Here is a 13,333-nt window from a genome sequence, read left to right as displayed (position 1 = left end):
AAGGCTGAGTGAAGTGCAACAATTTGTCCAAAGTCATGCTAATAGTATACAGAAGATTCAAAATTTAAAACTATGTCTGAGGCAGCCTGGGTGGCTCAGAGGTTTAGCGCCGCCTTCGGCCCAGGGCGTGATCCTGGGGACCTGAGATCGAGTCCCGAGTGGGGCTCTCTGCCTGTGTCTCTGCCTCTCTCTCTCTGTCTCTCATGAATAAATAAATAAAATCTTAAAAAAAATAAAAATAAAAAAATAAAACTACATCTGTTGGATTCCAGAACATTCTCTCTTTCAGTGAACTATGCTGCCGTCTAGCTTAGAATAGTAGAAAGAAGCTGAAGATCCCTATATTTTTTTAATTGAGATATAATTGACACATTATATTAACATAATGACTTGATACGTGTGTACCTTGTAGGATGTACACTACAATAAATCTAACATCTGTCATAGTTATGCGTTTTTTTCTTGTGGTAAGAACTTTATCTCTTTAGGAGCTTTCAAATATACAATACAGTATTAATAAATCTATTGGCACACTATACATTCCATTCCATGACTTGTAACTTAATTTATAAGTGGAAGTTTGCACCTTTTGAGCCTCTTGACCCATTTCATCCAACTCCTACCTCTGGCGATCATGGATCTGTTCTTTGTATCTATGAGTTTGGGTTTTTTGTTTGTTTTAAATTCCACAAATAAGTGAGATCATATAGTATTTGTCTTTCTGTCTGACTCGTTTCACTCAGCACGATGCCCTCAAGGTCCTCAACATGTCCCATGTTGTCAAAATTGGCAAACTTTTTTTTTTAATGGCTGAATGTGTGTGTGTGTGTGTGTGTGTGTGTGTGTGTGTGTACGTACCACCTCTTTTTCCATCAGGTGGCTTCTGTATCTTGGCTATTGTAAGTAATACTTCAATGAACGTGGGAATGCATGTATCTATTCAAATTAGTGTTTTTATTTCATTTGGATAAATACCCAAAAGCAGGATTGCTGTAACATGTGGTAAATTCTATTTTCAATTTTTTGAGGAAACTCCATTTTATTTTCCATAGTGGCTGCACCAATTTACATTCATACTATCAGTGCATGAGAGTTCCCTTTTCTCCACATCCTCACCAACACTTGTTATTTCTAGTCTTTTTGAGAGTAGCCATTCTAACAGGTGTGAGGTGATACCTCATTGTGGGGTTTTTTTGTTTTTTTGTTTTTTTGTTTTTTTCTCATTGTGTTTTGATTTGCATTTCCCTGATGATGAGTGATGTTGAGCAACTTTTCACATGCCTTTGGCCATCTGTATGTCTTTTTTGGGGGAAATGTCTATTCAGATCCTCTGCACATTTTAAAAATCAGATTGTTTGCATCTTTTTTGCTACTGAGTTGTATGAGTTCTTTTTATATTTTGAATATTAACCCCTTATCAGATATATGATTTGCCAATATTTTCTCCCATTCCATAGGTTGCCTTTTCATTTTGGGGTTGGTTTCCTTTCCTGTGCAGAAGCTTTTTAGTTTGATGTAGTCCCACTTGTTTATTTTTGTTTTTGTTGCTTTTGCTTTTGGTGCTAAATCCCAAAAAATCATTGCCAAGGCTAATGTCAAGGAGCTTACCACCTATGTTTTCTTCTAGGAGTTTTATGGTTTCAAGTCTCGCATTCAAGTTTTTAACCCATGTTGAGTTGATTTTTGTTTATGGTATAAGTTAGGGATCCAATTTCATTCTTTTGTATATGGCTGACCAGTATTTCCAACAGCATTCATTTATTGAAGAGACTGTCTTTTCCTCATTATATATTCTAGGCTCCTTTGTCATAAATTAATTGACCATATATGTATGGGTTTATTTGTGGGCTCTCTATTCTTCTGTTCCATTGACTTACATGTCTGTTTTTATGCTCTGGCTTTGTTCTTTTTTCTCAAGATTGCTTTGGCTATTTGGTCTTTTGTGGTTCCATACAAATTTTAGGATTTTTTTTTCTATTTTGATGAAAAATATCATTGAAATTTTGATACAGTTTGCACTGAATCTACCGATTGCTTTGAATAGTAAGGACATTTAAACAATATTAATTCTTCCAATCCATAAGCACAAAATATCTTTCCATTTATTTGTATTATCTTCGATTTCTTTTTTTTTTTTAAGATTTTATTTATGTATTCATAGAGACACACACACACAGAGAGGCAGAGACACAGGCAGAGGGAAAAGCAGGTTCCACGCAGAGAGCCCGACGTGGGACTCGATCCAGAGTCTCCAGGATCACGCCCTTGGCTGCAGGCCGTGCCAAACCGGTGCGCCACCGGGGCTGCCCTTATCTTCGATTTCTTCGTCAGTATCTTACAGTTTTTTAGCATACAATTGGTTCACTTCCTTGGTTAAATTTATTCCTAGGCATTTTATTCTTTTTGATGAAATTGTAAATAGAATTTTTAAAAATTGTATTTATTTATTCATGAGAGACACAGCGAGAGAGAGGCAGAGACACAGGTTGAGGGAGAAGTAGGTTCCATGCAGCAGCTCGATGTGGGACTCGATCCCAGGACTTCAGGATCATGCCCTGGGTGGAAGGCAGGCCCTCAACTGCTGAACCACTCAGGCATCCCAAGATTGTTTTCTTAATTTCTATTTCTGGTAGTTCATTATTAGTGTATAGAAATGCAGGGGATCCCTGGGTGGCTCAGCGGTTTAGCGCCTGCCTTCGGCCCAGAGCGTGATCCTGGAATCCTGGGATCAAATCCCGCATCAGGCTCCCTGCATGGAGCCTGCTTGTCCCTCTGCCTGTGTCTCTGCCTCCCTCTTTCTGTGTGTCTCTCATGAATAAATAAATAAAATCTTTAAAAAAAAAAAAAAAAGAAAGAAAAAGAAATGCAACAGATTTTTGTATGTTGATTTTGTGTCCTACAGCTTTACTGAATTCATTTTTTCTAGCAGGTTTTTAAGTGGGGTCTTTAGGGTTTCTTGTTTCTAAAAATAGTACTTAGCACTATGAGCTTCCCTCTTAGAACTGCTTTTGCTGCATCCCATTAGTTTTGGTATGTTATATTTTCATTGTCATTTGTCTCAAGATATTTTTTATTTCTCTTTTGATTTCTACTTTGACCCCTTCATTGTTCAGTAGTATGTTGTTTAATCTCTACAGATTTGCAAATTTTTCAGTTTTCTTCCTGTAATTGATTTCTAGTTTTTTATACCACTGTGGTCAGAGAAGATACTTGATATGATTTCAATCTTGTAAAAAAATTTTTAAAGATTTATTTATTTATTTGAGAAAGAAGGTGTGAGTGAGTGGACTGGCAGACAGAAAGGGAGAGGGAAAGCAGACTTCGCAACCCTGAGCCCAAGGCAGATGCTCAACCACTGAGCCATGCAGGCATCCTGCCCCTCAGTCTTTCAAAATTTATTAAAGTGGGACGCCTGGGTGGCTCAGCAGTTGAGCATCTGCCTTGGGCTCAGGGTGTGGTCCCGGAGTCCCCTGATGGAGTCCTCCCCTCAAGGAGCCTGCTTCTCCCTCTGCCTGTGTCTCTGCCTCTCTCTGTCTCTCTCATGAATCAATAAATAAAATCTTGAAATAAAAATAAAAAATAAATAAAATTTATTAAGACTTGTTTTTGGCCTAACATATGATCTATCCTGGAGAATGTTCTATGTATGCTTGAAAGGAATGTATATTTCTGTTGATTTCGATGGAATGTTCAGTATATGTCTGTTAAATCCATCTGGTCTCATGTGCAGTTTAAGGCTGATGTTTACTTATTTATTTTCCATCTGGATTATTTATCAATTGATGAAAGTGGGGTATTAAAGTCCCTATTATGGGCAGCCCCGGTGGCGCAGTGGTTTAACGCCGCCTGCAGCCCAGGGCGTGATCCTGGAGACCCAGGATCGAGTCCCATGTCAGGCTCCCTGCATGGAGCCTGCTTCTCCCTCTGCCTGTGCCTCTGCCTTTCTCTGTGTGTGTCTCTATGAATAAATAAATAAAAAATCTTAAAAAAAATAAAGTCCCTATTATTATTATATTGTTGCCTATTTCTCCCTTTAGGTTTGTCAATATTTGCTTTATATATCTAGGTGCTCCTATGTTGGGTACAAGAAGATAAATATTATATCTTCTTGATGGATTGACTTCTTTACCATTATATAATGACTTGTCTCTTATTATAGTCTTTATCTTAAAGTTTATTTTGTCCAAGTATAGCTACCTCAGCTTTGTTTTGGTTGTATAGAATCTTTTTCCATCCGTTTACTTTTAGTCTGTTTGTGTCCTTACTTCTGAGTTAAGTCTCTTGTAGGCAGCATGTAGCTGGGTCTTGCATTTTAATCTATTCAGCCACTCTGTCTTTTGATTGAACATTTAGGCTTGTTTTTTTTTTTTTTTTTTTTTAAGATTTTATTTTTAAGCAATCTCAACACCCATCATGGGCTCGAACTCACAACCCCAAGATTAAGAGTTGTATGCTCTACCAACTGAGCCAGCTGGGTGCCCCTAGACTTGTTTGGCTTCTTTAAAGTGTTTTTTTCTTGATTTGAAAAATAATACGAGCTCATTATAAAAAATAAATATCACCTATAGCTCCTCTCTTTCTATTTTTATATTTTCATCTGGTGAGGATGAGCTCCCCATGCAGCCTTTTGTGACACCAGCCTGTTCGAGGTGGATTGTTACAGGCGGCAAGGGTAAAAGTCTAGACTTCTGGTAGGGGTGCAGTGGGGGCCACTTTTTTTCTATGGTGGAGGAGAACAGTTATTGTCTGTAGTACTGATTGCATGTTTTTTCATTGAATGGATTTTCAGTATCATAATTACCTCTCATGTCATAATTTCCTCATTTGTGAAATGTGGATTACAATAATTTCTACCTCATAGGCATGTGTTAAGTGCTAAATAAGTTATTATATGTAAAGCACTTCAGTAAGAGCTTGCCACACAGTAAGCATTGTGTAAGTGCTAGCTACTTTTTGTTTGTTTTGGAATGTAAACGATTTCTGGCTTTATCTATTATAAATAATGACATAAATGAATACCAGTTTTTATAATACTGAATGAATTTCTAAATATTTCTATAGACTGTTAGAAGAGGACTTGCTGGATCAAAGGGTCTGTACTTTTCAGAGCCTACTGATATGTAGGACCAGATTGCTTTCCAGAATCACCAGGTCAATTTACATTCACTACAAAGCCTCCAACATTAAAATCTCATCCATCTTTTTTACTTGTTATCAATTGATAGGTGAAAAAGGATTTAATCTTTGTGTGTGATGCTGAATATTTTTTATTTTATTGACCATTTATATTCAATAAATTATCTTCTTATTTTTTCTCTATTTTCTTGTGGGTTTTATTTTTGTTTTCTTTCTCTTTTTTTTATGTGTTTTCTTTTTCTGTATGAGTTTTTTTAGATGCTAATGATTATCTTCTCATATATTCATATTTCAAGCAGATACTTCCTTTAGTTTTCATTTCCCCATCTATTAATTTTGTCTATTATTTTTTACCTAGAGGAATTTAAATTTTTTTCATTGTAAATTTAGTCATTTTGTGTATGCATGCACACGTGTGTGCGTGTGTGTGATTTCTTCCCTTGATTAATATTTAGAAATTTCTTCCCAATCCCATCATTTCCGTTATTTTAGGTTCTTTTGGTTTTGTTTTTTATATTTAGTGTTTTGATCTATCTGGAATTATTTTCGTATATGGTTTGAGATGAATATTTAACTTTTTCTTCACTAGTGTAATCAATTTTAATAATACTTTTTACCATATGTTGAATTTTTACATTTATTAGTGTTTGTTTCTTGGCCAGGTTTATATATGCCTTCAATCTTGCGTTTGTGCTTTTTATGATACACTTTCATAGCTGACAGAGAATGTCAAGATTTAAGTTCTTTGGGCTTAGAGATCCCAAAAGCCTCTTGAGTCATTCATTCTTTTTTTTTTTTTAAGATTTTATTTATTCATGAGACACACACACACACACACACACACACACACACAGAGGCATAGACACAGGCAGAGGGAAAAGCAGGCTCCATGCAGGGAGCCTGAAGTGGGACTCGATCCCGGGTATCCAGGATCACACCCTGGGCCGAAGGCGACAGTAAACCACTGAGCCACCCAGGCTGCCCTAGTCATTTATTCTTGATAAAGATTCACTACTCTTGAACTCAGCAGGCCCATTACGTCTGGCCCTGCTCATCCACACTGTGGATTGTTCTACTCTCTGTTTTATGAATCACACAAAACTTATGAAATCACATTAATTTTTTTATATTTTCAGTATCATCTCTGAGTAATTTTTATCATTCTTTAACCTTTGTTTTCTCCTCTTCTTTGTCCAGTGTGTGTTTCTTTGCCTGTGTGTATGTTCTCACTCCCTAGCATTTCTTCATCCCAGGTCTGTGCATTAAAACCTGTTTGTATGAGGGGCTCCTGGCTGACTCAGTCAGTAGAGCATGTGACTCTTGGTTGGAAGTTCAAGCCCCATGTTGAGTGTAAAGCCTACTTTAAAAAAACAAAACAAAAACAAAACAAAACAAAAACCTGGTTGTGTGAATGTATTCTTTTCTACTCTTCTTCCATTACTTTTCTTTGGTTAAAGTTTAAGATTTTGTTTTTAAGCAATCTCTACACCCAACATGGGTCTTGAACCTACAACCCATAGATCAAAAATTGCACACTTCACCAACTGAGCCAGCCAGGCACACCTGGTTGAAGTTTTCTAATACTCAAAATACCTTTTGATAAAAACATTTTTATTTCCATGCTTTATTGCAACCATGTCCTTTTTTTTTTTTTTTTTTTTTTTATGTCCTTTCCTGTTTTCAGTATCTTTCCCTCATTAAAGCAAAACTTTTTTTTAGGCTGTTTTTTTTTCACAAAGTATTGCCCACACCTAACATGGGGCTCAAACTCACAAACCCAAGATCAAGAGTCTCATGTTCTACTGACTGAGCCAGCCAGGTACCCCTAAACCAAAACTCTTAATATTTCTTCTCTAAGCTGGTCTGGGATTCTAAGAGAAGTCAGGCTCTTTCACACACTCTGTCTTGAATGTCCTTTATGGCTCTCCTGGGAGAGCTGCTCACCTTTTAGACCCAGCTCAGATATTACCTCCTTTGGGAAGCCTGCAGGGTTAAAATTAGTCACTCTTTTCTCTGTGTTTCCATTCTCTTTTTAAAAATTATTTTATTTTATTTACTATATTTTATTTTTAATTTTTTTGTAAAGATTTTATGTATTCATGAGAGACACTTGTTTGTTTTGTTTCTTAAATTCCACATATGAGTGATCAGATGGTATTTGTCTTCTCTGACTGACCTACTTTGCTTAGCTTAATTTGCTTCTTGTTACCCTCTGGCTCAATCCACATTGTTGCAAATGTAAGATTTCAGTCTTTTTTATGGTTGAATAATATTCCACATCTTTTATCCATTCGTCAGTTGATGGACACTTGGGCTGCTTCCATAGTTTGGCTATTGTAAAAATGTTTCAGTAAACACTGGGGTGCAAGTATCCCTTTGAATTGGTATTTTTGTATTTTGGGGGTAAAGACCCAGTAGTGAGAGTCCTAGATCTAGGGTAGTTCTATTTTTAATTTTTTTGAAGAACCTCTGGTGGCTGCACCAATTTGTATTCCCACCAACAGTGCATGAGGGTCCCTTTTTATCCACGTCCTTGCCCAACACTTGTTGTTTCTTGAGGTTTGGTTTTTGTTTGTTGTTGTTTTTTGTTGTTGTTATTGTTTTTTAAGTGAGCTCTACACCCAATGTGGGACTTGAACTCATAACCCTGAGATCAAGAGTTGCATGCTCTATGGATTAAGCCAGCCAGGCACCCCTTTTTCTCATGTTTTTTTATTTTAGTCATTCTGACAGCTGTGAGGTAATATCTTATAGTGTTTTTTTTTAATTTTTTTTTAATTTTTATTTATTTATGATAGTCACAGAGAGAGAGAGAGAGGCAGAGACACAGGCAGAGGGAGAAGCAGGCTCCACGAACCGGGAGCCCGACGTGGGACTCGATCCCGGGTCTCCAGGATCGTGCCCCGGGCCAAAGGCAGGCGCCAAACTGCTGCGCCACCCAGGGATCCCTAGTTTTGATTTACATTTCCCTGATGATGAGCTTGGGCATCTTTTCATGTATCTGTTATGTCTTCTTTGGAGAAATGTCTGTTCATATCTTCTGCTTTTTCAAAAATTGGATTATTTGGTTTTTGGGCATTGAGTTCTATAATTTCTTCAGTATTTTGAATAATAACCCTTTATTGGATGTGTCATTTGCAAATATCTTCTCCTATTTAGTAGGTTGTCTTTTAGTTTTGTTGTTTTCCTTCACTGTGCAGATGCTTTTTATTTTGATGTAGTCACAATAGTTTATTTTTGCTTTTGTTTCCCTTGCCTCAGGAAACATATCTAGAAAAATGTTGCTACGGCTGATGTCAAAGAGATTATTGCCTGTGCTCTTTTCAAGGATTTTTCTGGTTTCAAGTCTCACATTTAGGTCTTTAATCCATTTTGAGTTTTTTGGGTATGGTGAAGAAAAGTAGTCCAGTTTCATTCTTCTACATGTGGCCATTTGTTGAAGAGACTGTCTTTTTTCCTTTTTATATTTATTCCTCCTTTGTCAAAGATTAATTAATTGACCATGTAATTGTGGATTTACTTCTGGGTTTTCATTCTCATGGACCACTCTTAGGGCATCACATACAATAATGTTGTTCATTGTTTTCACAGCTATCTTCTTGCTAAACAGTGTCCTTTCTCTTCAGTATCAGGGAAGTACCTGATTTTTTTCTATACCCCTAGCGCTAGTCAGCCTCTTTATTCCTAGGTAGTCTATCAGTGGACCCAGGAGGTAGGGTAGATTCAGTGCTATACTGAAGGGCTCTTGGAGAGCTCTCTGCCTACCTTTAGATACCCCTCCTCTGGAATGAATACCAGCCTGACCTCGACTGTCTGGCCTCACCTCTATCTTTGCTAATATCCAGCTAGTGCATGAGACTGGTAATTTTTTCCTATAGGATCTCGAAATATAGAATGATCAGCCCCTTATACCTTTAAAGAGTGGTTTGGAAATTGAGGTCCAGGCCAGGCCTGGGAGTAGGGGGTCCAGGATACATCGATTTGATTAGGGCAGTTGTATTTAGTTGTAAAACATTATGAGTATGGAGCTGGAAGGGCAGGGGTAAATAAGATGGGATCGATGGAGATGGAGGTAACCTAGGTCTAGTTATGCTGTTGCTAAAACAAGCAAGCAAGCAAACAAACAAACAAAACCTCTGTTTGACACTGTTAAAGATATTTCTCAAAAGGACACATTCTGAAAAGAGAATAAGGAAGCAAACTAATATAGATAAATTAACTTCCCATTATTACACAATTCTCTCTTTTCAGTTTGAACTGTTTGTTTCCCTATTTAAGTTAAAAAAAAAGTTTTCTTTTTTTTTTGTTTCTGTGTCCCCTTTTTATAGTTTTGCAGCAGAATGCCTGACATGAAACATAATTGCAAATATTCAGCTGTGCATAAGAGAATAGTACTTAAGTACAAATGGAGACATGATTCTTTTTTTTTTTTTAATTTTTTTATTTATTTATGATAGTCACAGAGAGAGAGAGAAGCAGAGACACAGGCAGAGGGAGAAGCAGGCTCCATGCACCGGGAGCCCGACGTGGGATTCGATCCCGGGTCTCCAGGATCGCGCCCTGGGCCAAAGGCAGGCGCCAAACCGCTGCGCCACCCAGGGATCCCTGATTCTTTTTTAAATAAAGGAACACAACTCAGATCCCACCTGGGACTCTAAAGTCTGTGTGGCAAAAACAAAAACAAAAATAAAAATAGTTTTGTGATATAGAACATCCAAAATGAATTATAAAACAAACAACAGTACTTAATATCATTCCCTTAGAATAAAGCCCATAAAGCATTCTCTCAAAAAAAGAAAAGAAAAGAAAAAAGAGGGCAGCCCCGGTGGCTTAGCGGTTTAGCGCCGCCTTCCGCCCAGGGCGTGATCCTGGGAGACCCGGAATCGAGTCCCACGTCCGGCTTCCTGCACGGAGCCTGCTTCTCCCTCTACCTGTTTCTCTCTCTCTCTCTCTCTCTCTCTCTCTCTCTCTCTCTCTCTCTCTCTGTCTCAAATAAATAAATAAATAAATAATCTTTAAAATAATAAAAAAGAAAAGATAAAAGAAAGGGAAGAATGTGCTACCCATGCTCTATCTTGCTTTCTTATTGGTCCTTTTGCCTCCTCTTTCCCTTTTACTATCTCTTTCAAATTTACGAAAGTGAACATACGATACATTTATTTATTTGTTTGTTTTTTAAGATTTTATGTATTTATTCATGAGAGACACACAGAGAGAGGCAGAGACACAGGCGGAGGGAGAAGCAGGCTCCATGCGGGGAGCCCGACGTGGGACCAGATCCCGGGTCTCTAGGATCACACCCCGGGCTGCGGGCGGCGCTAAACCGCTGAGCCACCCAGGATGCCCGAAACACATGATACTTTTAATGCCCCATGATACAAAAGAAACTGTTTTTCACAAAATGTCCTGACATTGGTAGGCCACAGCCTTCATCCTGGTCTTGAAGTCCATTCTGATGGCAGGCGGCTTTCACTTTTAGGTGACAGACACCCTCTCCTCCCTGCTTCTTCCTTTCACCCGTCTCAGAGAGAGAGGAGGGAGAGAGAGTCAGAAACAAAACACAAAAGACTATTTGCTGGCACGATCAAGGAGGAAGGTTTATTTTATTTTATTTATTTTATTTTATTTTATTTTTTATTATTTTTTTAAGGAGGAAGGTTTAAAAGGTTACTCACCATGCGGTTAACCCTGGAACCTTGAAGAGAGGGTGGGGGAAATGGGGAAAGAACATTAGTATTGTTTTACTTATTGAAGAAAAAAACAACAAACAAAGGGCCCTAAAACATAAAGAATATATAATAAAGAAAAAGAAATGAAGCCAGGGGCACAATAGAGGCGGCGAAAGAGAGAAAGACAAATGATAAGGGCTGAAAGAGTAAAGATGTTTCAAATGTAAACCGTATATAAAACTATCACCTCTTCCCTTATTATTAATATTTTAACAGTGACAACAGAGCTAGATGTTATTTTTTAATGGTGAAAGGCTAGATTGGTTTGGGGAGGCAAGCAGGTGGGCCGGGTGAGCACAGGTAGACAATTGGGAAGGTGGGAGTGTAGGAAAGCACATCCACTGCTCAGAGCCTGTCCTGGGAGTAGGTTCTGTCTCCTGGGCTGAGCCTGCAGAGCCCTGAGAGCCCGAAGGTTGCGGTCGCCCAGGCGGGGAAGGTGTGGTGTCCGCCGCAGCCCAGCAGGTGGCAGCACATCCCAGAGATCCTGGGCTGGGTGGCTGCCTTCCCTTGGCCCCGGAGGTGCCGTGGAGTGAGTGCGGCACCTGTCCACACCCCCTCCCTTGGTGGTGCTGGCTGCTTTGCCTCTGAAGGTCCTTACTTAGCAACTTTGGGTAGAAGTATTTATTGGTTTCCTCTGAGGAGCCTGGAAAGCCAGTCGGCTTAGCTACTTGAAGAAGTCCTGGGTCCAGAGGCTCCTTCTTGCAGGAGGTTTGAGTGGCAGGTAAGGCGTACAGGCAGAAATGAGGGTAAGGCCTCAGGAAGCAGAGGCAGATTCTGGGATTTTGTGCTCTCCCTTGTCCTTAAAACAGCTGAGTGGGCAATATATGATAGAGAATTTTGGTGGCTATGTTTTTTTATTCTTTACTAACATAAGAAATAAAACTTTTTTCTTTTTAAATTAGAAATACAAGATAAAAAACTAAACCTCTCCACCAAGATAACCCCTGTTGGCAATAAAAAATGATAATAAAATAAGATCTGTTTAAGGTTTGAAAATTTGAACTACAGAAAAGTATATAATAAGTAAATGGGGTGCCTGGCTGGCTCAGTTGGTGGAGCATGTGACTCTTGATCTCGGGGTTATGAGTTCAAGCCCATCTTGGGTGTAGAGAGAAGTGTTTCCCTCCCATCCATCCTAAGCCTCTCTCCAAAGGAAATCACTCTTAGGTTCCTTATGATAAGAAAAAAATTTTTCTGGGTGCCTGGGTGGCTCAGTGGTTGAGCGTCTGCCTTTGGCTCAGGTCGTGATCCCAGAATCCTGGGATCAAGTCCCACATCAGGCTCCCAGAAGGGAGCCTACTTCTCCCTCTGCCTGTGTCTCTGCCTCTATCTCTGTGTCTCTCATGAATAAATCAATAAAATCTTAAAAAAGAAAAAGAAAACAGAGGCACCTGGGTGGTGTAGTCTGTTAGGCATCCAACTCTTGGTTTTGGCTCAAGTCTGAGCCCTGCATTGGGCTTCATGCTCAGCAGGGAACTTGCTTAAGTTTCTTTCTCCCTTTCCCTCTGCCCCCACCCCGCTCTCTCTCTAAAATAAATAAATCAATCTTAAAAAAAAAAGAAAAGGGAAAACAAAGGCTATGCACATGTCCAAGTATTTCTATTTATAGTATTTGTATTTATTTTAAATCCTGAAGTGATCATATTATATATAGTGATCTAAGTCTTGTTTTTTTCATGCTTCATGTACCTTGAAGATCTTTTATTTTTGAGGTATAATTGATATAACAATATTGTCTTGGTTTCTGGGGTACAACATAATGATTTGGTATTTGTATATATTGCAAAACCATCACCACAAGAAGTCTAGTTAGCATCTGTCACCATATATAATTACAATTTTTTTTTTTTGCTTGAGATGAGGACTTGAAGATCTTTCTAGTCAACACGTATAGACCTCTGTTTATCATAGTATTTTTGATGTCGATTCTGCACAAAGAGCAATGGAGCTGCCCTACATGTGCCACTCACGACAGAAGCCCTTTTTAAAATTTTTTTTAATTCCTTTTTAAAATTTATCATAGTATTTTTTAATGGGTGTCCCTGTTGATGGAGATTTTGAGTGGTTCCCATGGGAGCTGATATAAACATTGCTGCAGGGGTACCTGGCTGGCTCAGTCAAGTGGAGCATGTGATTCTTGATCTTGTGGTTATAGGTTTGAGCACCACATTCAGTGGAGAGATTACTTAAAAATAAAATCTTTTAGGGGTGTCTGGGTAGCTCAGTTGTTTAAATATCTGACTTCAGCCCAGGTCTTGACCTCAGGGTTATGACTTCAAGCCCCATGTTGGGTTCCATGCTGGGTGGGAGCCTACTTAAAAAAAAAAAAACCACAAACACACACCAAAAAAACCACAAACTTTTAGAAAATAAATAAACCCTAATGCAGTGGACATCTTTGTATATTTGCTTTGGGATACTTTTACAAGTCCAAATTCCTAGGAGTGATCAGAAGGCAAATATATTTT

General features: G+C 38.5%; 1 protein-coding gene across 1 annotated transcript in view; it reads left to right on the top strand.

Annotated features, from left to right (window-relative positions):
* DNAJC17 (DnaJ heat shock protein family (Hsp40) member C17) overlaps nt 1–13,333 on the top strand; it is a 41,448-nt gene that overhangs the window by 17,476 nt on the left and 10,639 nt on the right. The gene's annotated exons all lie outside the window — the stretch shown is intronic.

This window comes from Canis aureus, chromosome 32 (genome assembly GCF_053574225.1).
Source record: "Canis aureus isolate CA01 chromosome 32, VMU_Caureus_v.1.0, whole genome shotgun sequence".
In the NCBI taxonomy this organism is placed as follows: Eukaryota; Metazoa; Chordata; class Mammalia; order Carnivora; family Canidae; genus Canis; species Canis aureus.
This window is presented reverse-complemented; position numbering and strand designations above follow the sequence as displayed.